This window comes from Sciurus carolinensis, chromosome 5, assembly GCF_902686445.1.
Source record: "Sciurus carolinensis chromosome 5, mSciCar1.2, whole genome shotgun sequence".
NCBI classification, from domain to species: domain Eukaryota; kingdom Metazoa; phylum Chordata; class Mammalia; order Rodentia; family Sciuridae; genus Sciurus; species Sciurus carolinensis.
The window spans coordinates 40,819,429-40,844,643 of NC_062217.1; the positions used below are offsets into that span (position 1 = coordinate 40,819,429).

The 25,215-nt window shown below is 40.9% G+C and overlaps 1 pseudogene; it reads right to left on the reverse strand.

Moving 5' to 3' along the window:
* Positions 1–24,070: 24,070 nt before the first annotated feature.
* On the reverse strand, positions 24,071–24,775 carry LOC124985559 (voltage-dependent anion-selective channel protein 2-like; annotated as a pseudogene).
* Between the last annotated feature and the right edge of the window lie 440 nt (positions 24,776–25,215).

Here is a 25,215-nt window from a genome sequence, read left to right on the forward strand (position 1 = left end):
ATGTACCAAACAAATTTGCAATATTTTATGTCTGTTTCCTACAACAGTGGTTAGGATAAAAGCTGGTGAAAAGAATATATAAAGCTAGTGTGAGTATTTTTAGGGATAGCAAATATGCTTGTCAGCTTTCTGTTACTGTGACACATACCTGAAATAAACAGCTTAAAAGGAGAAAAGGTTTATTTCTGCCTTTGGTTTCGGAGGTTTCAGTCTGTAGTCCCTTGGCTCTGTTGCTTTGAGCCTGTGGTGGCACAGTGCATCATTGTGGGAAGGCAGGGCAGAGGAGTCCTGTTTACCTCATGGCAGCCAAAAGGTAAAGAGAGAGCAGGGACTGGCCCTACCAAGGACATACCCCAGTGACCAGGATTCCTTCCACTAGACCCCAGCTCCTAAAGGTTCCATTACCTCCCAACAGCACCATGAACTGGGAACCAAGCCTGCAACATATCGGCCTTTGGAGGATATTAAAGACCCAAACTTTAACAGAAAGTGAGACTTTTATTATCTGGAATCTTCCCATCTCTTCCATGTAACACTTTTACCCACATCATGTACCACCACAAGAGTGGGAACCTAAATAGAATAAGTTCTACTTTATGTATGTATATTCTGCCAAAATACATTCTACTGTCATATATAAATAAAAATAAAAATAGGGCTGGGGTGGTGGCTCAGTGATAGAGCACTTGCCTAGCATGTGTGAGGCACTGGGTTTGATCTTCAGCACCACATAAAAATAAATAAAGGCTAACAACTAAAAAACTTTAAAAATATTTTGCCACAAAATACAATTCTTCATAAAAATTAGGAAAATAATGCTTAGTCATAGAAGAAAAAAAATCCTCTGATATGGTGTCTCATAGAGATGACCACTTTTTTTTCTTTCATTTTGGCGTATATTTTACTGATCTTTTTCTATGCTTGTTTTTAAAGTGTCTTGGCATTTACAAGCTTAATAATTACTTCTTTTCTCTTTCCTTCCCAAACTTGTTCAGACCAGAGCCTCTTTCTGAACCGTGGGCTCTGCTCTGAGCTCATCCTAAGAAATGTTTAGGCCAAATAATTTCACTGTTGCAGAAAAAGAACCCCCAATAATTTTAATACCCTTTGCTGCTGTGATTACTTGCTAGAAATAGCAAGGAGAGCCCTGGATACATGCATATAATGGGGACTCTTCCTGGGAAGTGGTGGCCAGGGCAGGAAAGGTGCTGGATGCAGAGGGAACTGAGCTCCCTCCTCAAACACCCTCAGAGTGGGGCACTGCTCACACTTGCCAAGGAAGGACACTGGGGGGCTGCACCTGTCCACTGAGCACCCCCAGCGGAGGCAGAAACCATTTATTGTCTACTTTAGAGTGCAGTCAAATGTGTCCTGCATGTTGTAAGAGTGTGGGTGCCTCGGTTTTGCAGTCTTAGAGGGGAGCTAATTAAAGATGTTAAGTGACTGAGAAGTATTGGATCTTCCTAGCACTTGAGCCAAGAGTGGAAGCAGCTCTCACTTAGAAGTAAAATGCTGTAATAAGTCCCTGCTAAGACTCTCCAACTTTTCTCTTAGGAAAATCACTGCTTAGGTACACTTGCCTATAGGGAGTTATAAAGAGAGAGTTCTGCAGTGGGTGTGAGTCCCCTTCTTTACCATTTATTTGGCATCTCAGATAACCAGCGAGTGAGCACATGGTGATGAAAAGGGTGATGTGTCTTTTTCTACTGTCTCTGCAGATGATGTGAAGGGAAGAGCTGTTGTGAGGGTGTCTGAGAAACTCTCAGGGGAAAAGGAAATGCTAACTCGATGGAAAGACATAACCAGTTTTTATGTTACAGGTTCTTCCTCACGCAATATTCACAGAGGGTGTGTTGGATAGATATGTGTATTGTCATGTGTTAGATGTATGTTATGTCATAGAATGACATATTGTTGTACTATAAATTTTCTCCCTAATTTTATGAATTATGATTGGCATATATATACATAATTAGATAAAGTATATGTAAATTATAAATAAAATGCATCAATAAAATATGAAATATTTATAAATATAAAAACCATACAAATTGTTATATGAAAAATACAAATAGATTTGTGTATATATATTTTTTTCTTCATAATTTTATTTTCTGTGTGCATGCATACACATATACACATACTCACAAATTAAAAACTGCTTCCTTCACCCATCTAGACATCTATTCAGCTTGAAGTCTTTGGAAATTGCCCCCTAAAGGTCAGGAAGGGAGTTAATTTGCACACGGTTATAGAATCAGTCAGAGCAATTCTCTGAACTTACTTACAGTTTGGCCCAAATTTTCTCTTCCAATTACCAGTAGGTGTTTCCTAAGGAAGAAATGCTTCCACCTGACAACTTTCCTTGCACAGATTTGGGTCATGTTGCATTATCTTAAATTGCCCAGGTGAGTTAAATAATGTGTTGTCATGAGCAGAATGTTCGGTTCCATTGGATTTGGGGATTGTCCAGATGCTCATCGAGAGAGTGGGGATGTTTTTATCTTCTTAGAAGAATGAGAAAGAAGTCACCTCAGAGTCTCATCTTACAAGGTGAATCTCTCAACTGAAGATTCTTTTTTAACTTTTTGAGACAGTAGACAAAAGATAAAGTTTTAAGGACTTCTTAGAATTAAAATTTTTTTAGCTTTCCCCAACAAGGAGCCTTCAATGATAAATAAATCATTTGTTCACCTAAAAAGGGTAGTATTTAATTCTGTATGGAAGCATCCTCTGGCAGTTCATTTGTGCTTGGTGTTCTCTCAGGATTTCTGTAGATTCTGAGCATAGGCTTGTGTTTATGAAAGTTTACAAAATACAGCCAAGGGCTGAACAATTAAGGTTTTAATTTTATCCAGCTTGTTTGTTCTCCTTCACTTAAAATTTGAAAAAAAAAAAATGCCTGTACTGAGGGAAAAAATGTCACTAACTTTTCCTTGTTTCTCAGGCATCTTTGGCATGTATCAAAATACTCATGTCACAGAATGACTTATTTTATTGCTATATTGTAAATTTTCTCCTAGTTTTATTGATGATGGTTTTGGCACAGAAGCTGTATTTCTGATAAGCTGATTGCAGTACATACCAATGCTTAGTGTCTTTTTGATCTTAATACAATATCACTCTGACCGTCCCTAAATTTTAAAAAGGTCTACTGAGACAAAATTGTGCAGTGCAATGGTTTTTAGCATATTTTCAGTTGTGCAATCATTGCTATATGTACTTGGGAAACTTCTGCATCATTCATTGTAATCATCAGCAGTCACTCCTTATTTCCCTCCAACCCTGGCCCCAAGCCCTAGGCATCCCCAGATGTACTTTCTACGTATTTGCTTGTACTGAACATTCCATGTGAATGGACTCACAGCATATGGTTATTGTGACCGACTGACTTCATTTATCATGATGGTTTTCAAGGTGCAGCCATGTTAGTATGTGCCAATGATTCATTTCCTTCTAATGCTGAATAATCCATTTGATGCACATGTCACATTCTGTGAATCTGTTTATCAGTCCTTGGATATTTTATTTTTCCCCAGCTTTATTAAGTTATAATTAACAATTGTATATACTTATCATATACAACATGATGCTTCGATACGTGTATGCACTGTGAAATGATCAAATCAATCTAATTTACACACCCATTCTGAACATGCTTATTTTCTGGTGGTAAGAAGAGTTAAGATTTATTCTAGCAGTTTTCAAGTATGCAATACATTATTTTTAACCATAGTCACCATGCTATACACAGATCTTTGGAACTTATTCAGCACATCTAAATGAAACTTTGTACCCTTTGACCAACATGTTCCCACTCCTCCTCACTCCTGGTAACCATCGTTCTTCGCTGCTTCTATGAGTTTAACTTTTTTTTTTTTTGATTCCATAGGTAAGTGAGGTCATCTGGTATTTGTCTTTTGTTCCTGGCCTATTTCACCTAGTATAACATCCTCTGGGTTCATCCATGTTGTTACAAATGATAAAAATTCCTTCTTCTTTATTTTTTAAAGACTGAATAATATTTCAAAGTGTGTGTATGTATATGTATATATGTATATGTCTGTATATAAGTATGTGTGTATACACACATGCCCCCCACACACTCCCACACACATTTTCTTTATTTCTTTATCCATTGCTCCACTTAGATCAATTTGGCTGTTGTGAATAGTGATACAGTGAACATGCATGAATATGTGGCTGTTTGACATACTGTTAACTTCTCCTCTGATAGAGTATACACAGACATGGAATTACTGGGTCATATGGAGATACTATTTTTAGTTTTTTGAGGACCTTCCATACTTTTTTGCAGAGTGCCTGTACTAATATGCATTACCACCAATAGCATGTAAGTGTTGACTTTTCTCTATGTGCCCTCACACACTTACCATTTGTCTTTTTAATAAAAGTCAATCTAACATGTGAAGTGATAGTTCATTGTGGCTTTATTTGCATTTTCCTTTGGAGAGTGATACTAAGAATTTTTTTTCAGATACCTGTTGGCCATTTATGTGTCTTCTTCTGAGAAATGTCTGTTTGGTCCTTTGTACATTTTCAAACTGGGTTGTTTTCTGAGTTCTTTGGAGTTCCTTATTTAGTTTGGATATTACTGTCTTATCAGGTGTGTGGTTTGCCGGTGTTTTCTCCCATTCTGTAAGTTGCTCTTCACTCTGTTTCCTTTGTTGTGTGGAAGCTTTGTAGTCTGATGTAATCTCACTTGTCTACATTGGCTTTTGTTGCCTGTTTTTGGAATCATATCCAAAGAATTATTGTCCTGACCAAAGTTGTAGATTTTCCCCTTATGTTCTCTTCTAGCAGTATCAGAGGTTCAGGTCTTAAGTTTAAGTATTTAATCCATTTTGAGTTGATTTTTATACTTGGTGTGAGGTGAGGGTCCATCTTTGTTCTTATGCAGGTGGGCATTTAGTTTTCTGACACCCTTTGTTGAAGACATTGTCTTTTCTCCCTTGTGTCTTCTTGGGTCCCCTGTTGACCAATAGACCATACACTTATGGATTTATTTGGGGGCTCTCTGTTCTGTTCCACTGGATTCTGTTTTGGTTTTTGAGTTAGTTTCACACTGTTCTGATAACTGTAGCCTTGTAGTGTGCTTTAAAATAAGGTGGTATAATGCTCCCAGCTTGGTTCCATTTGCTCAAGATTTCTTGCCTATTCAGGGTCTTTCATTGTTCTATGCAAATTCAAGGATTATTTTTTTCCTATTTCTGTGAAAGATGATAGAAATTGCATTGAATCTGAAGATCTCTATGGGTAGAATGGGTATTTTAGCCATATGAATTCTTCCAGTCCATGAAAACAGAAGAGTCTTTTTTTTTATTTATATCCTTTTCAATTTCTTTTATCAGAGTTTTATAGTTTTCAGAAAAAGATCCTTCAGGATGGCGGACTGGGGAGATCCAAGATGGCAGACTAGAGGGTGACTGCATCTCCCATCGCTCCAGAACTCAGGATTCAAGAAGGGGAGGTATTGAGAGACTCAGACCAACATAGAGCCGCGGGGTGAGTCTCTCCCACCAGGTGAAGCTCAGCCCAGGCGGCAGGCCCGGATAGGGGGCAGCTTTTTGGAGCAGGGCAGGGTAGCGAGAGTCTTCCCCAAGCAGCTCTGCTCTCTCTGGCAGCAGGCTCGATCCACTGCCAGCTTCTAGGAGCAGGCCTGCAAGGTGAGAGCTTTTCCGCACAGAGCCAACCCCAAGCCCCGGACCCAGCAGTGGGCCCCGGCCTTCAAGTGGCTTCTGGGACCAAGGCAGGACAGGGTGAGGCTTTCCCCGAGCAGCCTGGCTCCCTCAGGAGGGGCAGGCCCTGTCTATAGCCAGCTTCTAGGAGTAGGACCACCCAGTGAGAGGATATTCACGCAGAACCAGCCCCCAGCCCTGGATCCAGTAGCAGGCTAGGGGCAGCTTTCTTCGGAAGCACTGCATTATCAAGTTCCTCCAAGACTTCAGGCTACTGAAGGCTAGGAGGTGATATACTGGAAATCTACAGGGACACTATAAACCAATAGAGGAAATCTGCAATATCTCAGAGTTCCACTGATATCTGACTAATATGAGAAAACAAGGGAAGAAAATGTCCCAAATAAACCTAGAAACTATATCAATAAAACCCAATGACAGAACAGCAGAAGAAATGTCAGAAAGGGAGTTCAGAATGTACATAATTAAAACAATCAGGGAAGCAAATGAGGAGATGAAAGAGCAAATGCAGGCATTGAAGGAAGAGATGAAAGAGCAAATGCAGGCATTACATGATCACACCAATCAACAGTTAAAAGAGCAAATACAGGAAGCAAGAGATCATTTCAATAAAGAATTAGAGATACTGAAAAACAAATAAACAGAAATCATTGAAATGAAGGAAACAATAAACCAAGTTAAAAACTCCATAGAAAGCATAACCAATAGGATAGAACACGTGGAAGACAGAACCTCAGACATTGAAGACAAAATATTTAATCTTGAAAACAAAATTGACCAAACAGAAGATGGTAAGAAATCATCAACAGAATCTACAAGAATTATGGGATATCATGAAAAGGCCAAATTTAAGAATTATTGGGATAGGGGAAGGCTTAGAGAAACAAACCAAAGGAATGAACAATCTATTCAATGAAATAATATCAGAAAATTTCCCAGATCCGAAGAATGAAATGGAAAACCAGGTACAAGAGGCTTATAGGACTCCAAATATACAAAATTACAACAAACCCACACCCAGGCACATTATTATGAAAATACTGAACATACAAAATAAAGACAGAATTTTAAAGACTGCGAGAGAAAAGAATCAAATTACATTCAGAGGGAAACCAATAAGAATATCAGCAGATTTTTCAATCCAGACCCTAAAGGCTAAAAGGGCCTAGAACAACTTTTACAAAGCCCTGAAAGAAAACAGATGGCAACCAAAAATCTTATACCCAGCAAAACTTACTTTCAGATTTGACGATGAAATAAAATCTTTCCATGATAAACAAAAGTTAAAAGAATTTACAAATAGAAAGCCGGCATTAGAGAACATTCTCAGCAAAATATTCCATGAGGAAGAGATGAAAAACAATGATCCAAATCAACAACAGGAGAAACTAACCTAAAGAAATAGCCAAATAAAGGAGAAACCAAATCATGTCAAAAAACAAAAATGAGTCAAATGACTGGGAATACAAATCATATCACAATAATAACTCTGAATGTTAATGGCCTGAACTCATCAATCAAAAGACAAAGACTGGCAGATTGGATTAAAAAGAAAAATCCAACAATATGCTGCCTGCAAAAGACTAATCTCATAGAAAGAGATACCCACAGACTAAAGGTGAAAGAATGGGAAAAAACATACCATGCACACAGACACAGCAAAAAAGCTGGAGTATCCATGCTTATTTCAGATAATGTGGACTCAAGCCAAAACTAGTCAGAAGGGATAAAGAAGGACATTTCATACTGCTTAAGGGAAGCATAAATCAGCAAGACATAACAATCATAAATATCTATGCCCCGAATATTGGCTCATCCATGTACATCAAACAAATCCTTCTCAATTCCAGAAATCAAATAGACCACAACACAATAATACTAGGTGATTTTAACACACCTCTCTCACCACTGGATAGATCTTCCAAACAAAAAATGAATAAAGAAACCATAGATCTCAATAACACAATCAACAATTTAGACTTAACCGACATATATAGAATATACCATCCAACAAAGAACAAATACACTTTCTTCTCAGCAGTACATGGATCCTCCTCTAAAATAGACCATATTTTATGCCACAAAGCTACTGTTAGCAAATACAAGAAGATAGAGATACTACCTTGTATTCTATCAGATCATAATGGATTGAAATTAGAAATAAATGACAGAATAAACAACAGAAATTTCTCCAATACCTGGAGATTAAATAATACATTATTATATTATTATATGATGAATGGATAACAGAAGACATCAGGCAGGAAATAAAAAAAATTCTTAGAAGTAAATGAGAACAAAGACACATCATATCAAAATCTTTGGGACACTATGAAAGCAGTACTTAGAGGAAGATTTATTTCATGGAGTGCATTCAACAAAAGAAGTAAAAATCAACAAATAAGTAACTTAACCCTACAGCTCAAAGCCCTAGAAAAAGAAGAGCAGACCAACACCAAAAGTAGTAGAAGACAGGATATAGTTAAACTGAGAGCCGAAATCAATGAAATTGAAACAAAAGAAACAATGAAAAAATTAAGAAAATAAAGAGTTGGTTCTTTGAAAAAATAAACAAAATTGATAAACCCTTAGCCACACTACCAAAGAGAAAGAGAGAGAAAACTCAAATTACTAAAATTTGGAATGAACAAGGAAATATCACTACAGACACGAGTGAAATACAAAACATAATTAGAAGCTATTTTGAAAATCTATACTCCAACAAAACAGAAAACCTCGAAGACATCAACAAGTTTTTAGAGACATATGAATTATGTCATATGAATTGTGTAGGACATACACAACTTAAATAAATCAATTTCAGGCAATGAAATAGAAGAGTTCATCAAAAGCCTACCAACAAAGAAAAGTCCAGGACCAGATGGGTTCTCAGTCGAGTTCTACAAAACCTTTAAAGAAGAGCTCATTCCAACACTCCTAAAAGTATTCCATGAAATAGAAGAGGAGGGAACCCTCCAAAACTCATTCTATGAAGCCAATATCACCCTGATACCTGAAGCAGACAGAGACACATCGAGGAAAGAAAATTTCAGACCAATATCCTTAATGAACATTGATGCAAAAATTCTCAACAAAATTTTAGCAAATTGCATACAGAAATATATTAAAAAGATAGTGCACCAGGATCAAGTGGGTTTCATCCCAGGGATGCAAGGTTGGTTCAACATCCAGAAATCAATAAATGTCATTCACCATATCAACAGACTTAAAGTTAAGAATCACATGATTATTTCAATAGATGCAGAAAAAGCATTTGATAAAATACAGCATCCCTTCATGCTCAAAACACGAGAAAAAATAGGGATAGTGGGAACATTCCTTAACATTGTAAAGGCCATCTACACTAAGCCCATGGCCAATATCATTCTAAATCATGAAAAACTGAAAGCATTTCCCCTAAAAAGGGAACAAGGCAGGGATGCCCTCTTTCACCACTTCTATTCAACATTGTCCTTGAAACTCTAGCCAGAGCAATTAGACAAACCAAAGAAATTAAAGGGATACGAATAGGAAAAGAAGAATTCAAACTATCCCTGTTTGCTGATGACATGATTATATATTTAGAGGAACCCGGAAATTCCACCAGAAAACTTTTAGAACTCATAAGTGAATTCAGTAAAGTAGCAAGCTACAAGATCAATGCTCATAAATCCAATGCATTTTTATACATAAGCAATGAATCTTCATAAAGAGAAGTTAGGAAAACTACCCCATTCACAATAGCCTCGAAAAAAATAAAATACTTGGGAATCAATCTCACAAAAGAGGTGAAAGACCTCTACAATGAGAACTACAGAATACTAAAGAAAAAATTAAAGAAAGCCTTAGAAGATGGAAGATCTCCCATGTTCTTGGATAGGCAGAACTAATATTGTCAAAATGACCATACTACCAAAAGTGCTATACAGATTCAATGCAATTCCAATTAAAATCCCAATGATGACTGTAGAGACATGTTTAAGCAGCTCTAAGATGGCGGCTGGCATTGGGCCAAGAGGTGGCACATAATTAGTGTTAACATGGCATGATCTCTCGTGACCTTTTGCCTGATTGGTTGATGTCTCTTCTGCACTAGTGGTCAACAGATGTTCCTCATTCTTTCTTGATTGGTACCGTGGGGCATGCTCCAATCGTGCTACTTAATCCTAAGCTGATTGGCTGCTTTGGTGTACATAAGACATTCTCTTTACCTGGAAGAGGATCACAGGACGGAGGACTGAGAACACACCTCTAGATTGTAGAATGAAGGACGCAGTATGCGGGACGCACCACTAAGAAGCACCTCTGATAGCACGCACCTCTAGGACACGCCTCTAGCACACACCTCTAGCATGCACCACTAGGATGCAGGATGCAGGATGCACCTCTAAGAAGAAGCAGAACTCTAAGAAATAGCTACTCTGAAAGTGTAGCCTCTCTGAAAGCTGCAGCCTCTCTGAAAGCGGTAGCCTCTCTTCCTCTAAGCAAGCCGCTCTTCCTCTATAAACTAGCAAACAAGCAAGCAAGCAAAAAGGCAGCCCAGAAATAGAAGTAGTTCATTCCCAGACCACCTCCTATTCCTTCCCTCGGGATTGTTGCTGCAGGCAGCAAGAATGTAACTTACAGAAATAGAGCAAGAAATTATGAAATTCATCTGGAAGAATAAGAAACCCAGAATTGCTAAAGCAATCCTTAGCAGAAAGGGTGAAGCAGGGGGTATCGCAATACCAGATCTTCAACTCTACTACAAAACAATAGTAACAAAAACGGCATGGTATTGGTACCAAAATAGACAGGTAGATCAATGGTACAGAATAGAGGACATGGACACAAACCCAAATAAATAAAACTTTCTCATATTAGACAAAGAGGCCAAAAATATGCAATGGAGAAAAGATAGCCTCTTCAACAAATGGTGCTGGGAAAACTGGAAAACCATATGCAACAGAATGAAATTAAACCCCTATCTCTCACCCTGCACAAAACTCAACTTAAAATGAATCAAGGACCTCGGAATCAGACCAGAGACTCTGCATCTTATAGAAGAAAAAGTAGGTCCAAATCTTAAGCATGTCGGCTTAGGATCAGACTTCCTTAACAGGACTCCCATAGCACAAGAAATAAAAGCAAGAATTAACAAATGGGATAGATTCAAACTAAAAAGTTTTCTCTCAGCAAAGGAAACTATCAGCAATGCAAAAAGAGTGCCTACAGAGTGGGAGAATATCTTTGCCACTCATACTTCAGATAGAGCACTAATTTCCAGAATCTATAAAGAACTCAAAAAACTCTACACCAAGAATACAAATAATCCAATCAACAAATGGCCTAAGGAAATGAACAGACACTTCACAGAAGATCTACAAGCAATCAACAAACATATGAAAAAATGTTCAACATCTCTAGTAATAAGAGAAATGCAAATCAAAACTACCCTAAGATTCCATCTCACCCCAATTAGAATGGCGATTATCAAGAATACTAGCAACAATAGGTATTGGCAAGGATATGGGGGAAAAGGTACACTCATACATTGCTGGTAGGGCTGCAAATTAGTGCAGCCGCTCTGGAAAGCAGTATGGAGATTCCTCAGAAAGCTTGGAATGGAAACACCATTTGACCCAGCTATCCCACTCCTTGGCCTATACTCCAAGGACTTAAAATCAGCATACTACAGAGATACAGCCACATCAATGTTCATAACTGCTCAATTCACCATAGCCAGATTGTGGAACCAACCTAGATGTCCTTCAATTGATGAATGGATAAAGAAACAGTGGTATATATATATACAATGGAATATTACTCCACCATAAAGAATGATAAAATTATGGCATTTGCAGGCAAATGGATGAAATTGGAGAATATAATGCTAAGTGAGATAAGCCAATCTCAAAAAACCAAAGGAAGAATGATATCGCTAATAAGTGGATGATGACACATAATGGGGGGTGGGAGGAGTTAGTGTTAGTGTTAGGGTTGGGTTTAGGGTTAGGGTTAGGGAGGGTGGCAAGAATGGAGGTAGGAAGGACTGTATAGAGGGAAAAGAGGGGTGAGAGGGGTGGGTGGAAGGGAAAAAATAACAGAATGAATCAAACATTACCCTATGTAAATTTATGATTACACAAATGGTATGCCTTGACTCCAGGTACAGAGAAACAACATGTATCCCATTTGTTTACAAAAAAAAAGAAAAAAAAAAGAAAAAAAAAAAGAAAAAGATCCTTCATCTATCTCATGGTTAAATTCATTCCTTTTTTTGTTCGTGCTGTTGTAAGGAAGGTTTTTTTTCCTTAATTCATTTACTTTTATGTAGTTTGTTGTTAGTGTATAGAAGCACTACGAATTTTAGTATGTTGATTTTTTTTAATCCTGTGATTTTACTAAATTTGTTTTTTAGTTCTAACAGGTTGTATGTGTGTGTCTTTAGGGTTTTCTGTATAAGTCACATCACCTGTAAATAAAGACAATTTTACTTCTCTGGATTGAATACCATGTATTTATTTATTTATGCATAAGTAACTTCTTTGTATAAGACTTCTAGCAGTGTCAATACTATGTTAAATAGGCAAGGGTAGGTTTCCTCATCTTGTTCTTTAAGTTGTTAAATATCTGACTTGTTTTCACTCTTTGCCTGTTACGATTAAAGCAGACATGAGCATTCAATTACAGCTTTTCAATAGGGATATGTATTTTCATTTCTCTTGGGTGTAGACCTAGGAGTGGAATATCTGGTCATATTGCAACTTTGTGTTTAATGGTCTGAGGAAATGCCTTATTGCTTTCCAAAGCTACTTGTACCATTTCACAGTCTCACCAGCAGTGCATCAGAGTTGCAGTTTCTTCACATGCCCGTGACACTCATTACTATCTTTGATTATATCCTTATCCAAGTGGATGTGAAATGGTATCTCATTGTGGTTTTGAATTGCATTTCCTTGATGTTTAATGATGCTGAGCATCTTCTAATGCGTTCTATTGAACATTTTATGCTTCTTTGGAAAACTGTGTATTTAGATCATTTGTCAAATTATTAATTAGGCTATTTGTCTTTTAAATATTTAGTTGCAAGCATTTTTTAATATATTCTGGATTCAAGTCTATTATTAGATATGTGATTTGCAAATATAGTCTCCTGTTCTGTGAGTTGTATTTCCACTTTTGTGTCCTTTGGAGCACAAAAGATTTTAGTCTGTTTGTCTTTTGTTGCTTTTGCTTCTGGTATTTTAGGCTGTGTATTATTGTAGAGATCTTGTTGCGGTGGAATCAAATTAATAAAAAGACTTCTTGGTTGTTTAATAATTAATTCCCATTTTGTGTGGGATTCAGAATAAATTTAACTTTAGCTCTAACTTTTAAGCAGAAATCTGGTGCAGATTCTGCTTGTTTTCAGAAACCCTCTGTCCTCTTTCTGCACCTGCCCTTCTGTGGTCTCAGGTGCCCCTATAATAAAGAGTGGGAAGCCTTTCGACTCTCTGCCCAGGGTCTTATCCTCTGGGCAGGGAGGCCCCCACGTACAGGCAGAAGTGCCCGGGCGTCAGCGTCCTAGGAAAGCGAGTCCAGTGGGGACTGGGAGCCTCTGGATAGTTCTTCAACCTCTTCCCTTAGACAAAAATAATCCTGGAGGTGAATTGTTCCTTATGTATTCATCTCGTTACTCTTTTGCTCCCTTATTTCTGCGCCTGGGAGAGCCTTTTGACTATAGTACCTGCTCTCTGTTCCTGCATCAGGCAAGGACACAGAGTGGCTCTCCTTTGGAATGTCTGTGTGGATGGGTTCTGGTAGAAGCCCTTGGAACTTCCCCACATTTCCAGCCCAGGGAGTCCACCCCACAGGTTTAACGTGGGATCCTCCTCACGTTAGGGATCTTGAATGGGCCCTACAGGATGGCTCGAGCCGGCCTCCTTCAGTGCTGTTCACTTTCCACTGTCCCTCCGTCCTGCTGGTCTTCCCAGTTAGAATTGCCCGATTCTGCAAAGAAAGCACAAGGCATAGTTCAATCTGAATTTCAGATAAACAATGAATACTTTTTGGTGAGTCCCGTGCATCCTATGTTTTATCTGGCAACCCTGTCCTCATACTCCTGTGTTTTTATGGAACAGCACACCAAGGAGAGACCCCCGAGACCGCTGCCAGTGAGAAATAAGGCGGCTTATCCTTGGTGGTGGGCGCAGGATGCTGGGCCCGCTGCTGACCTGAGGCGGAGCAGGAGAGGGGAAGGGAAGCGCCTGATGAATGGCTGAGTCGTGGTGACCCCAGACGTTTGCTTTGAATTTGCGGGGGTGGGGCCGTGGGGGTGACCCCCAGTTGTGTGTCACGCGCTGTTTTCTTGGCCTGAACTTGGGATGGCAGGTTCCACAAGGGGGAAATAAGGAAAATCCCTCCCACAGCCGCACCTACAGCGCAGCTGCCTGGGGCGCCCGGCTCGCTCTCCTGAATTTGTGAGGCCCTGGCTACAAGGACCTTTGTCACCACTTGTATTTCTGCAGCATGTGGATTTGGGATTTGGACCTTGGTAGAGTTTCCTCATGGCAGAAATGAACAAAGTGCCTCATTTAGCTTTCTTCCCCTTTTCCTTGTTTAAATATTTTAAAACACCTTTTTTGTCTTTTTTTTTTTTTTTTTTTTTTTTTTTTTTTTTTTTTTTTTTTTTTGCCGGCCTTTTTGAGAACTTGAATCTTCACTGCTACATCTGATCTGGAGCTGGTGATGTTGGTGAAGCTCCGAGGCACCTGTGTAGTCCCACAACTCTGCCCAAATTCCCTAACTGGACTTTGCCAGCAATGGTGCTGAGCGCTACCCGGAGTCCCGACTAGGTCCCCGGTCGTAGCCCAGTCCCTGGTAGGGAATCCCCCTGAACTAAAAGGAACCTTCTTGCCCACGCTTGTGTCCCACCCTGGGGACAGCCTGCATTCCATTCCTGGTCAGGAGGGGCAGCTGAGGGGGAGGTGGACAGAGGGCGGTCACTTTTGGTTTATTTGGAACAGTTTCATCTCAGCTTCAAAGAACCTCCTGAGGATTTGTCTGTCTGTTGAAGCAAATATATTGCTTATCTACACTTTTGTTTTTGTTGTTAAGAATGTTTTATACTAAAATTTTCCTCCAAACTAGCTTGGAAAACATAACTATTAAATCCCAAATGTTCCTATTTCAAATACTTTTTCTCCAGTCTTTTTTCTCCACCAAAACTAGCTTGAAAACATGACATTCATTACAGTATACTTAAATTCCACATTTATGTTAGAAATACTGTTTTATTACCAGATTTTTTAATTCAAGAACTGCTTGAAAACTTTATTTCTATCCCAGTAGATATCCTCTGCACTTTTCTGTTCAGAATTTCTTTTATTAGATTTTCCCCTGAAAGTTAGTTTTGAAACAAAGTTTTTCATAACAACAGGTGTGAATGAAAATAATTTTTACAAGCTGGACTTGAGGGGGAAAAATCTAGTTAAAAAAAAAAAAAAAAACCTTTTCAACAGAAAAACATTTAAGAATATTACAGTGATAAATGTATTTCCCAGACAGCCAGAATCCATCCTTTCTTCCCAGGATTGGGAGATAGATGACTTTTCTTCCTGATGCACATTTTTGATAATGATTTAAAGATAGATTTTTATATTTAGAATAAGTTCAGTTGGGCATGTTTTGTGTGTGTTGATGTCTAACATTACCAGGACATTATTCTGCCTAAGGCTCATCTGTCCTTTGGTGAAATTCTTAAGTCTGATTGTCATCCCCAGTCTTGATGTGTCCTTCTGGCATCCTCAAAAATGTCCTCTGCTCTCCACAGATGATCAGGTGATGTCATCCTTTGACTGAAATTCTTCATAGGCTCCATCATCAAAAAAGTGTGTTTTAAGCTATGTTCTGTGGGGTTCTTGGGTTCTGTTGAGGAATCTATGAGTTCTGGGGTGATTAAATGGGTAATCTGAGTCAGAGGGGGTGCCAGGTCCCCAGTTTGCCCATTAGACAGAACAGCTGGTGGTTTCTGGTCTATCTGGTTCCAGAGTTTCCTGTATATTTTCTTTAAAAAAAAGAAAAAAGGATTCCAGGGATTTTTTGGAAAGCTCTTTTTTATATGATATGAGATGGAAATTTATTTTTTCTAGTTTGAATCTATAGGGCAATTTTAGCCACAACCCTTTCTTTTTAAGAACAACAGCAAGAAGTCAAGATGAACTCTCCCATGCCAGATTAGAAGGAAGTTCAGCATTTTCTTTTTAGGCTGCCCTGGTATTTCATGAGCTCTGGGAGCTTACATTTATGAGTTGAGGTTAGCCAGGGAACAGATGGGTCATATGTTGTCATTACTTCTTACAGCCACATGGTGTCGCTGAGGACAACTGGTCATTTTGATAGCTGCTGCCAGTCGGCTTTTGTCTGTGCAGACCACAGAGAATCTTTGAAAGACAGTTTGCAGTGGTGGGCAGTCCACTGCATTTGGCTCAGGTTTAGTTAGCAGTGTTCCACACCCAAGTTCCCATGGACACAGCTCTTGATACTCAGTTCTTTCTGGGACATATAAAGTCTCATCTCATTGGAGGCAGAAAAACCATTTGACAAAATTCAATGTCTCTTTCATAATAAGAACACTCAACAAATTAAGCATAGAAGAAAGGTACCTCACCACTATCGAGGACATTTAGGAAAGGCCCACAGACATCGTACGCAACGATGAAAAATTGAAACACTTTCCTCTACCTAAGATCCAGAATGAGACAAGGATACCCACCCTCACCACTTGTATTCTATATAGTATTGGAAGCCCTTTCCAGGGTAACTAGGCAAGAGAAGGAAAGAAAAGGCAATCAGACAGGAAAGGAAGAAGAGAAATTGCCACCATTTGCTCACAGCATGATGTTATGTACATAAAAACCCTACCGCCAAAAAACTCAGAACCAGCAAATACAACAAAGTTGTAGTATACAAAATCACTTACAGAAGTCTGTAGTCTTCTTTTTCTTTTTTTAATATAAGGTCTCTCTATGTTGTCCAGGCTGACCTTGAACTTGCAATTCTCTTGCCTCAACCTCCCAAGTAGCTGGGATAATAGGCACATACCACTGTTCCTGGTATTAGTCAGTAGCTTTTCTATATATTAATAATGAATATTCTGAAAAACAATCATGAGAACAATCTAATTTACAGCAGTGACAAAAATAAATATACTCAGGAATAAATTTAAGCAAGAAGGTGAAAAATCTAAACACCTGAAAAACTTAAAATGTTAATGAAAAAGTTTGAAGAAAACTCATATAAATGAAAGGCATTCAGTATTCATGGACTGGAAACATTAATATTGTCAAGTTGACCATATTATTCAAATAGAAATACAATCTTTATTAAAGAAAAAAAAAATCCTAAACTTTATATAGAACCACAGAAACCTCTGAAGAGCCAAGGCAGTCTTGAGCAAAAAGAACAAAGCTTGAGGTTACACAGTATTTAATTTCAAACTATACAAAGAGTAGTGATTGAAGCAGCATGATTCTGTCATAGAATGGACTCGTTAACTGGTGGAACAGAATAGAGAGCTCAGAGATGAGCCCACACAAGTATAGGCAATTGATTTTCAACAAAGACCCACCCAAATATAAACATTGGTACTATGACCATCTCTTTAACAAAGTGTATTAAATAAAACAATATCCCATATGGAGGAATACAACTGGACTGTTACCTCATCCCAAATACAAAACCCAATGCTAAATGGATCAAATACTTTAGACCTGAAACATCGATTCTGCTAGAAAAGAACACAGGGGAAAGGTCCCGCATTGGTCTGGACAATGACTTTTTGGATATGACCCCAGGGCCACAGGCAACAAAAGCAAAGGTAGACACATGGGATGGTATCACAATAAAAGGCTTCTGCACAGCAGAGGAAGCTGTCAATACAGTCAGGAGACACCTGAAGAGCAGGAGAAAATACCTGTGAGCCACACACCTGGTTAAGGTGTTAATATCTGAAATATACAAGGAACTCAAACAGTGCTCTAGAAAAAAAAATTCAATCAGAAACGGGCAAAGGACTCAGACAGACATTTCTCAAAAGAAGACATACAAGCGGCAACAGGTATATGAAAAATGCCCATCGTCACTAATTAAGGAAATGCAGATGAAGTAATGATGAGGTATTGCCTCACGTCTTACGTCTGTCAGGCTATCCAGGAGGGAAAAGATATCAAGTTTTGGCAAGAATGTGGAGAAAAGGGAACCTTGCTCATGGCTGGTAAGAAAGTAAGTTATTGTAACCATTATAGAAAATAGTATGGCGAGTCCTCAAAAAAGCCAAAGTACAACTCCCATATGATATAGGAGCCCCACTCTTGGGTGTTTACCCAAAAGATGTGAAATCAGTTATTGTAGAGTTATCTGGCCAGGCGACGTGGGGCACTTGCGTGTAATCCCAGCGACTCGGGAGGCTGAGGTATGAGGATCTGGAGTTCAAAGCCAACCTCAGCAAGTCATTGAGACCCTGTCTCTCATAAAATATAAAAAAGGGCTGGCGATGTGGCTCAGTGGTTAAGTGCCCGCACCCTTGTCTTTATTACAGCCCTATTTATAGTAGCTTTGTTATGAAGCTAACCTAAGTGTCCATCAACAGATGACTGGATAAAGAAAACATGGTATATATATACTACAGAATATTATTCAGCCCTAAATAAATTTTCTCATTTACTTCAATGTGAATGCAATTGGAGAACGTTGTGCTGAGTGGAATAATACAGGCACAGGAAGATGCTGCGTGTTCTCACACGGAGAATCTAAAACCACTGAACTCAAAGATGCAGAGAATAAAATGGTGTTCACAGAGGCTGGAGGATGGGAGGAAGGAGAAGATGATGAAGAAGGTATAAAGTCTCAAGTAGACAAAAGGAATAAGTATTTTTTTTTCTTTGAGACATATTCCATAGTGTGGTGAATATAGTACATATTATATTGTACATTTAAAAATTGCTGAGTAAATTTTGAATGTTCTCAGTACAAAAAATAAGTACTTGAGATGAAGGGTATGTTGATTAGTTTGATTTAATTCTACATTATTCTACATTATATTCATAAATGATAAATTCACATTTTACTCCATAAAAATATACAACTATAATTTGTCAATTTACAATTAAAGAATTTTAAAAGTAGGTTTATTTTATCGAAGACCATATAAATGACTTTCTGATTTTTTTCTTGGGCATTGCTAAGAACAAATAGGAAGGGGCAATGGCAGGGACAGAGCAGAGCTATGACCTGGGAGGTGGGGGTGTGCAGACTAATTTCACTATAGGGGACACTTTGCTTGGTCAGCGCTGTGAGCTAGTCCACACCTGGGGCGGTAGAGCAGGTGCCCTCGAGCCTTCGTGCTCCCTTGCAGACGTGCATTTGGGTTTTATCATCTTCCTCCTTTTCCTCTGGGTTACCACAGGGTGATTAAGTCACATCCACTATTTCCTACTCCCTAAAAGCTGTATGGTTGTGACTTTTTTCTCAGTCTCGGAGACTTTCCCAGAAGTCAAGGTCAAGTTGAAGCAAGAACTGTAAATGGCCCGGCTTGGAATCCTTGGGTGCAGAGGGAGCCCTTGTTAAAACACCCTTCTTTTCTTGCTCACTGGTGATCCTCTGCTGAGAGGAGTGAGGTACCTTTTAAACTGCAAGAAGGGGAAAAGCCAGGCAGTGGGAAGAAGTCCCTTCTCTCTGGAGCAAAGTGTGGAGGGAATGCCCAGAGCCCTCTGCAGTGCCTCCCAAGCCCGTGGTAGCCCTTGGTCTTGGGAATAAGTGCTGCAGGCTTCTTCCCTCTTGCTTGTCTTTGTGGCCCCTTGTGACACTTTCCGCATCTGTAGCTGGAGCTGCCAGTGCTTGCTAATATCCTGATGGCTCTCGGCTTCCTGAACTCCCCAACCAATATGCATTTCCTTTGGCTCTCAGATTTGTTTTATGGGCTGTTTTTTGGAAAAGAAGTAGAATAAGGTTTTTGAAATATCATCACTGAATGTTTCCAAGAAGACTCAGAACCCTGAGCAGAGAGAGAGGTGGTGTTGCTTCCCTGAGCCACAGGGATCCTGGGATAGACTGGCCAGCTCTGGATGGGGCTGGCCAAGCAGAGGGCAGAGGAAGTCATCTTGTAGAAATGCCAGTGGACCACCCTCAGCAGGGCTGCCCCATAGGGCTCACAAGTGGCTTGTTCTCTCCCAGACAGCTGGGCACAAGGCTCAGAGGAAAGGTGGTGATACCATGTGTCTTGGCAGAGTCAGTGAGAAGGGTCCTGGAGATAGTCCTTCTATAAGAAGGGTGTTTGCACCTCTGGTGCTAATGCAAAAGAGAGTCAGGGTAGGCTCCCAGGGAGATGGAGCCTCGGTGGGTTGGAAATGTGGAGAGAGATTATGGGGTAGGGAGATGGGAGCGTGGGAAGGCTGGAGGCCAGGGTTTCTGCACTTCTGGAGAGTGTCCAACAGCAGAGGCAGACAGACAGGGGCTTCCGTTCATGCACCATGTGACTGAAGCACATAAAGCCAAGCAAAGTCTCCCCTTCTTCCAGACTGGGGCTTAAGTCAACTGTCACTGACTGGCATCTTCCAATACCATTAGGAGGTCCTTAGGAGCATGCTTCGTTCAGCTGGCCTGTTTATCACCAGGTAAACATCGGGACTCCATCTGGTGAAGCTTGTCACCTACCATCTGGAGGCCATGCTCAGGCATTGAGATCCTCACACATTAGGTGGTATGAGCTGTGTTCCTCTCTGAGGGGACCAGCTGTCCCAGCTTGCTTGGGACTCTGCTGATTTCTGTCTCTGATGTCCTGCAAAATAGAAGATCACCTGCCGCTGCTGTTCAGTGAGGGAATTGATTCCAAGCTGTAGGAGAAGCTGGAGGAGTTTTTGGCTCATGCCAAGACTCCAGTGGCCTTGCCTGGAGCCCCGGATCACTCAACACTCCTGAGCAAGAGCCCAGGTCTCCCACAGGGCGCCACTCCCAGGGGGGTAAATGCTGAGCTGGCTTCTCACTGCATGATCGCCCCCCGTGAGACCTCGGTTCCTCCATCCATTGAAAGGAAAGACATGATCTCTGCCTGGTTCCAAAGTCTGCTCTGGTTCTCCATGTTACTGGTGGGGAAATGGAGGCGGCTAGTCTGGTCAGGAACTCCCTGCTAGAAGGTTGGTAGGCGAGGGTTTAGAAGCTCAACCAGAATTGGCATCTGCTTGTGGCATTGGAGTTGACCATACCGGTGCTCACTGTGGGGTTCTAGGTGGCCTCTGCCTCCAAGCTCCGCTCTTCTCTGGAATAGCTTCACTCTTCAGGTGCCAGGTTGACCGCCCGCAAAATGGGATTTTTTTTCCAATGTGTATATTCCACCATTGACCCTGCAGGGCTTAGAAAGCCTATTTCTCCATCTTCCAAAGGGAGGCAAGGATCCCTAATCTAGCCCCCATTCTCAGGGCTGTCTTAGGAGTCAATAGTAAAATACAATACGAATGGGACACAAAACCACATGCCCTGCTTAGCGCTCCGCATAGAGCAGGTCCTCTCAGAATTTCTTTCTCTTGCACTTGGAAGCCTCACAACCCCACCCACCCGAGTGCGTGCCTCCCTGCCCCCTTTGCCATGTGTTTCTGAGTTGGGTGTTGTCGGCAGACTGGGGCATCATGCCGTGGGGCCACCCAGCCTGCTCAGCCTGTTCCTGACCAAGGGTCTTCCAGGATCCTAGGTCTTCAGACACCAGCAAGAGTCTCAATGGGTGACATGGCAGTGAGGAGGTCGCCACCTGACAGAAGTTCCTGGTCCACTTGAGAGCCTCCTCTGTCCTTCTGCTCTTCTCCCAAGAATGAGTGGCAGCAACTCCAGCTGGGAAAGAAACCAGTGTTCTCTCCACTCTGTGCTAATGTGACATATTTACATTTGGTTTACCGCAGACACAGAGCTGTCAGCTGCGTTACCAGAGGGCCTCTGGGCAGAGGGTCATCCCTGAGCTGAGTAAGGGTCTCAGTATGTTAGGTGCTGAGCTGAGAGAAGAGCCTGGGAAACCTGGGCCATGTAGGTTTGCAGGTTTGTTTCTTTCCCCCCACCCCCACCCCGTGACGGGCTGAAGCTACCCCTGAGCTACATCCTCAGCTCTTTTTATCTATTATTTCCAGACAGGGTCTCACCAGGTTGCCCAGGCTGCCTCAAACTTGCAGTGCTTCTGCCCCTTCCTCCCAGCTCCCTGGGATCACAGGTGTGTGCCGTGCACGCGGCTGAAATACGGTTTTTGTAAAGCAAAGGGGCTCAACAACTCATTTGACCCAAACTGCAGAGCTTTGGGAAAACTTCAGTCATTCTTTAATTACAGAAGCACAGTGTTATGGCTTTTCACTGAGTTGTAAGAATTTGCATCAGGATCATGGGGGGGGCTTATTTAAATTGCAGATTCTTGCTTAATTTTATGCAAACTATCTCAAAATTTCTGAGGGTGGAATCCATAAAATTTATGTTTTAAACTAATTTCCTTGGTGATTCTTCTAAGCTCACTAAATAATGAGTGCTCGAGGGGGTGATCTTGAAATTTTATACACACACACACACACACACACACACACACAGAGTTTTTGTACTGAGACCGAACGGAGGGCTGCTCTACCACTGAGCTACATTCCCAGATTTTTATTTTGAGGCAGGGTCTTGCTAAGTTGTTGAGGCTGACCTTGAACTTGCGATTCTCTCCTGCCTCATCCTCCCAAGTTGCTGGGAGTGATACAGGCATGTGTCACTGTGCCCGGCTTAAATTTTACATTCTAAACACAAAGAAATACGCTTTGCTGTTGTTATATCCATAACTTTAAAGTTACTTTTGGTTTAAATACTATGAGAAGCAGATTCTAAGGTGGCTGCCAATGACCATGGTCTGGTAACACTCCCTTGTCAGTGAGCAGACCTGTAACCTCTGTTCAACAGACCATGGCAAAGATGATGGACAATCACTCCCTGGATCGTGTTACATTATAGCAAAGATAAAGATGTTTTACAGTTTTACGTGAGTCCCCTCATTAGTTGACTTTAGGTTAACCAAATGGGAGGGGACTTTGGTGGGTCTGACCTAATCAGTTGAGGCCTTTAGAAGCAGATTTAGCGATCAGAGAGAAAATAAATAGCAGTGACATCTCCTGTTGACCTTAAAGAACCAAACTGCCAAGGTGTGGAGAAGGCCACATGGCAGGGAGCGGCAGGCAGCTTTTAGGAGGGGGGGGCCTCAGACCTGCAGTCGTGAAACTTTAACTCTGTCAGTGACCCATGAACTTGGGGGAGGAGCCTGAGGCTCAGGGAGATTCAGCCTTACATCCGGAGCACAGCGTCTGGCCTGGGGCTCTGTGTCCTGACCCTGGGAAACTGCCAGGCAATAAAGGGGTATTGATTTATGCTGCTGTTTGTTATGCAGTAATAGCAAATGAATTCCAATAGTAGAGAGTAAGTGATCTTATTTTTCAAGCATTATAAATTGGGTACAGTATGCCCGGTTGATTTGAAAACTGCAGCGACAGTTTTCAACTCAGGGTCCAGGTCCCTGCTGGGGAACAGCTTTTCCAAGAGCATGGATGCAGAAAGTTTTAAGAATATTCATTTCATATACTCAGCATCCATAATATTTTTTCCCATCATTTACTGGCTGGGGAGGTGTCTGCCATTCAGGAAGCCACGTGTGTCCTTCCTGCCTTCGTTTCCCATCTGCCTGTCAATCCACATCTCACCCTCTTTTCTGATACCCAAAGGACATACTTTCACACATCTGAAATCTTACTGCTGTGCATTGTTAAAGTGTAAAAGTCTCTGATCAATGAAGAAGACTGATATCGATAATGTTTCTACTTATGAAACTCCCATGTTCCTGCTATAGGGTTTGTGCCTTTCTCTTTTTTTTTTAATCTATACTTGTTTTATTCATAATTTGTAATGTTCTGGGATACCAAAATTAATTCTAATAATGGTTGTATTTAACAGAATCTTTACCCTCATCTTAAAACATCCCACGGATCCATCTTATTCAATGGCAATATTCAATGTTACAGGGAACATAAAACAAACACGCACACAATCGCATAGTTTCATAAAGATCTATTTCATTTTTGGGGGGTAGCGCATTTAACAGTTAAATACGTTTAAATAATGTGTAGGTGACTGCATCACTGCAGCATGGTAACTAGACAACCAATTCAACTAAACCTGCTAACAAGTAACTATCTGAATATTTAAAATACAACTCTTGTTCAGATCATCCTTGTTTTGATCACCTTCTTGAAGGGATAAGAGCCTGCTGATCACAGCGGAAATATATTAAGGCCTAATCTTCTGCTACCCATCCCCAGAGATTTCGTTCAGCTGGATTAAGCCTCCAATTCCAGGGCAAGATCAAGTCTGTGGCCTCCAGCATTAATGCTCTTCCCATCTACCAGGCTGACAGTGTAAGTTTCACACCAGGCCTGACTGTCTGAGTGTAGCCCGCTCCAAGTAACTGGAGTTGCTGGCCTTTGCAGAAATGGAAGCAGTGGGATCCAACTGCTATTTAGCTGCAATGCCAAAACGAGTGCTGTCGGTACCTGATGTCCAAGCAAGGTTCACTAAAGTGCCAAGATCTTCACATACTTTCTGATAAATGGATCCTCCAAATTCTGTCCCATCATTGACAATGGTGTGTAGCTGAAAGTCCCCAGTCCTGTAGCCCAGTGCAAAGTTATTCCTTGTCAGCTTTGATCGGCACTGTCAAAGGTCACCTGGTTCCCAGCAAGCCAGCCTCACAACCAAAGCCAGCGGAACCGTGGATGGCAGGTCCAGCAAAGTCAAAGTCAGCAACGCAATCACCGTGTATGCACTCCCTCTGAAAGAGGACTTGATTGTGCCACTTTTCTTTCCTGTGTTTGGTGGGAAGGTAGTATCAAATGTCAGCTTCAAACCTTGACGAATCTGGTCTTCAATTGCCATTTCTGTCCCCACAGTGTGATCGGTGTTCCATTTTTCTATGAAAGTCAGCCATACTCACTCCATTTATATTTGGTCTCCAAGGTCAGGGTTTCTCTTTTACAAATTTCCATGGTGTGAAAGGTATGGCAGTGGACACAAGTTATTTCAGCCTTTGTAGGAAATGCCGTGAACTCAAGTTTATTGTGATGTGGGGGCAGGAGCCATGAAGATTTTCTCACACCCCCCACTTGTCATCTGTGAAGGTAGCGCTTCCTGGGCTGCACCTGAGAGGAAAGCACAGAGAATATTCTCCATGCTCTCTGCCCTCCAGAGTCCAGTCACCGCAGAGCCTTCCTGGATGTGCCTGGGCTCAGAGGGAGCAGAGAGACAGCAGTGGAGTGTGGGCTCCGGATGGTCACCTGGGCCACATCAAGGGAAGTGAAGCCTTATTTTGTGCAATTAGCAAGCTCGTGAAAAATGTCTGCTCCAGAACTTTGTGTCTGTGTTGCGATTCAGAAGTGAGGTGCTCCTCGTGGGGACGTATGACAGCACTTCCATTTGAACTGGAAGA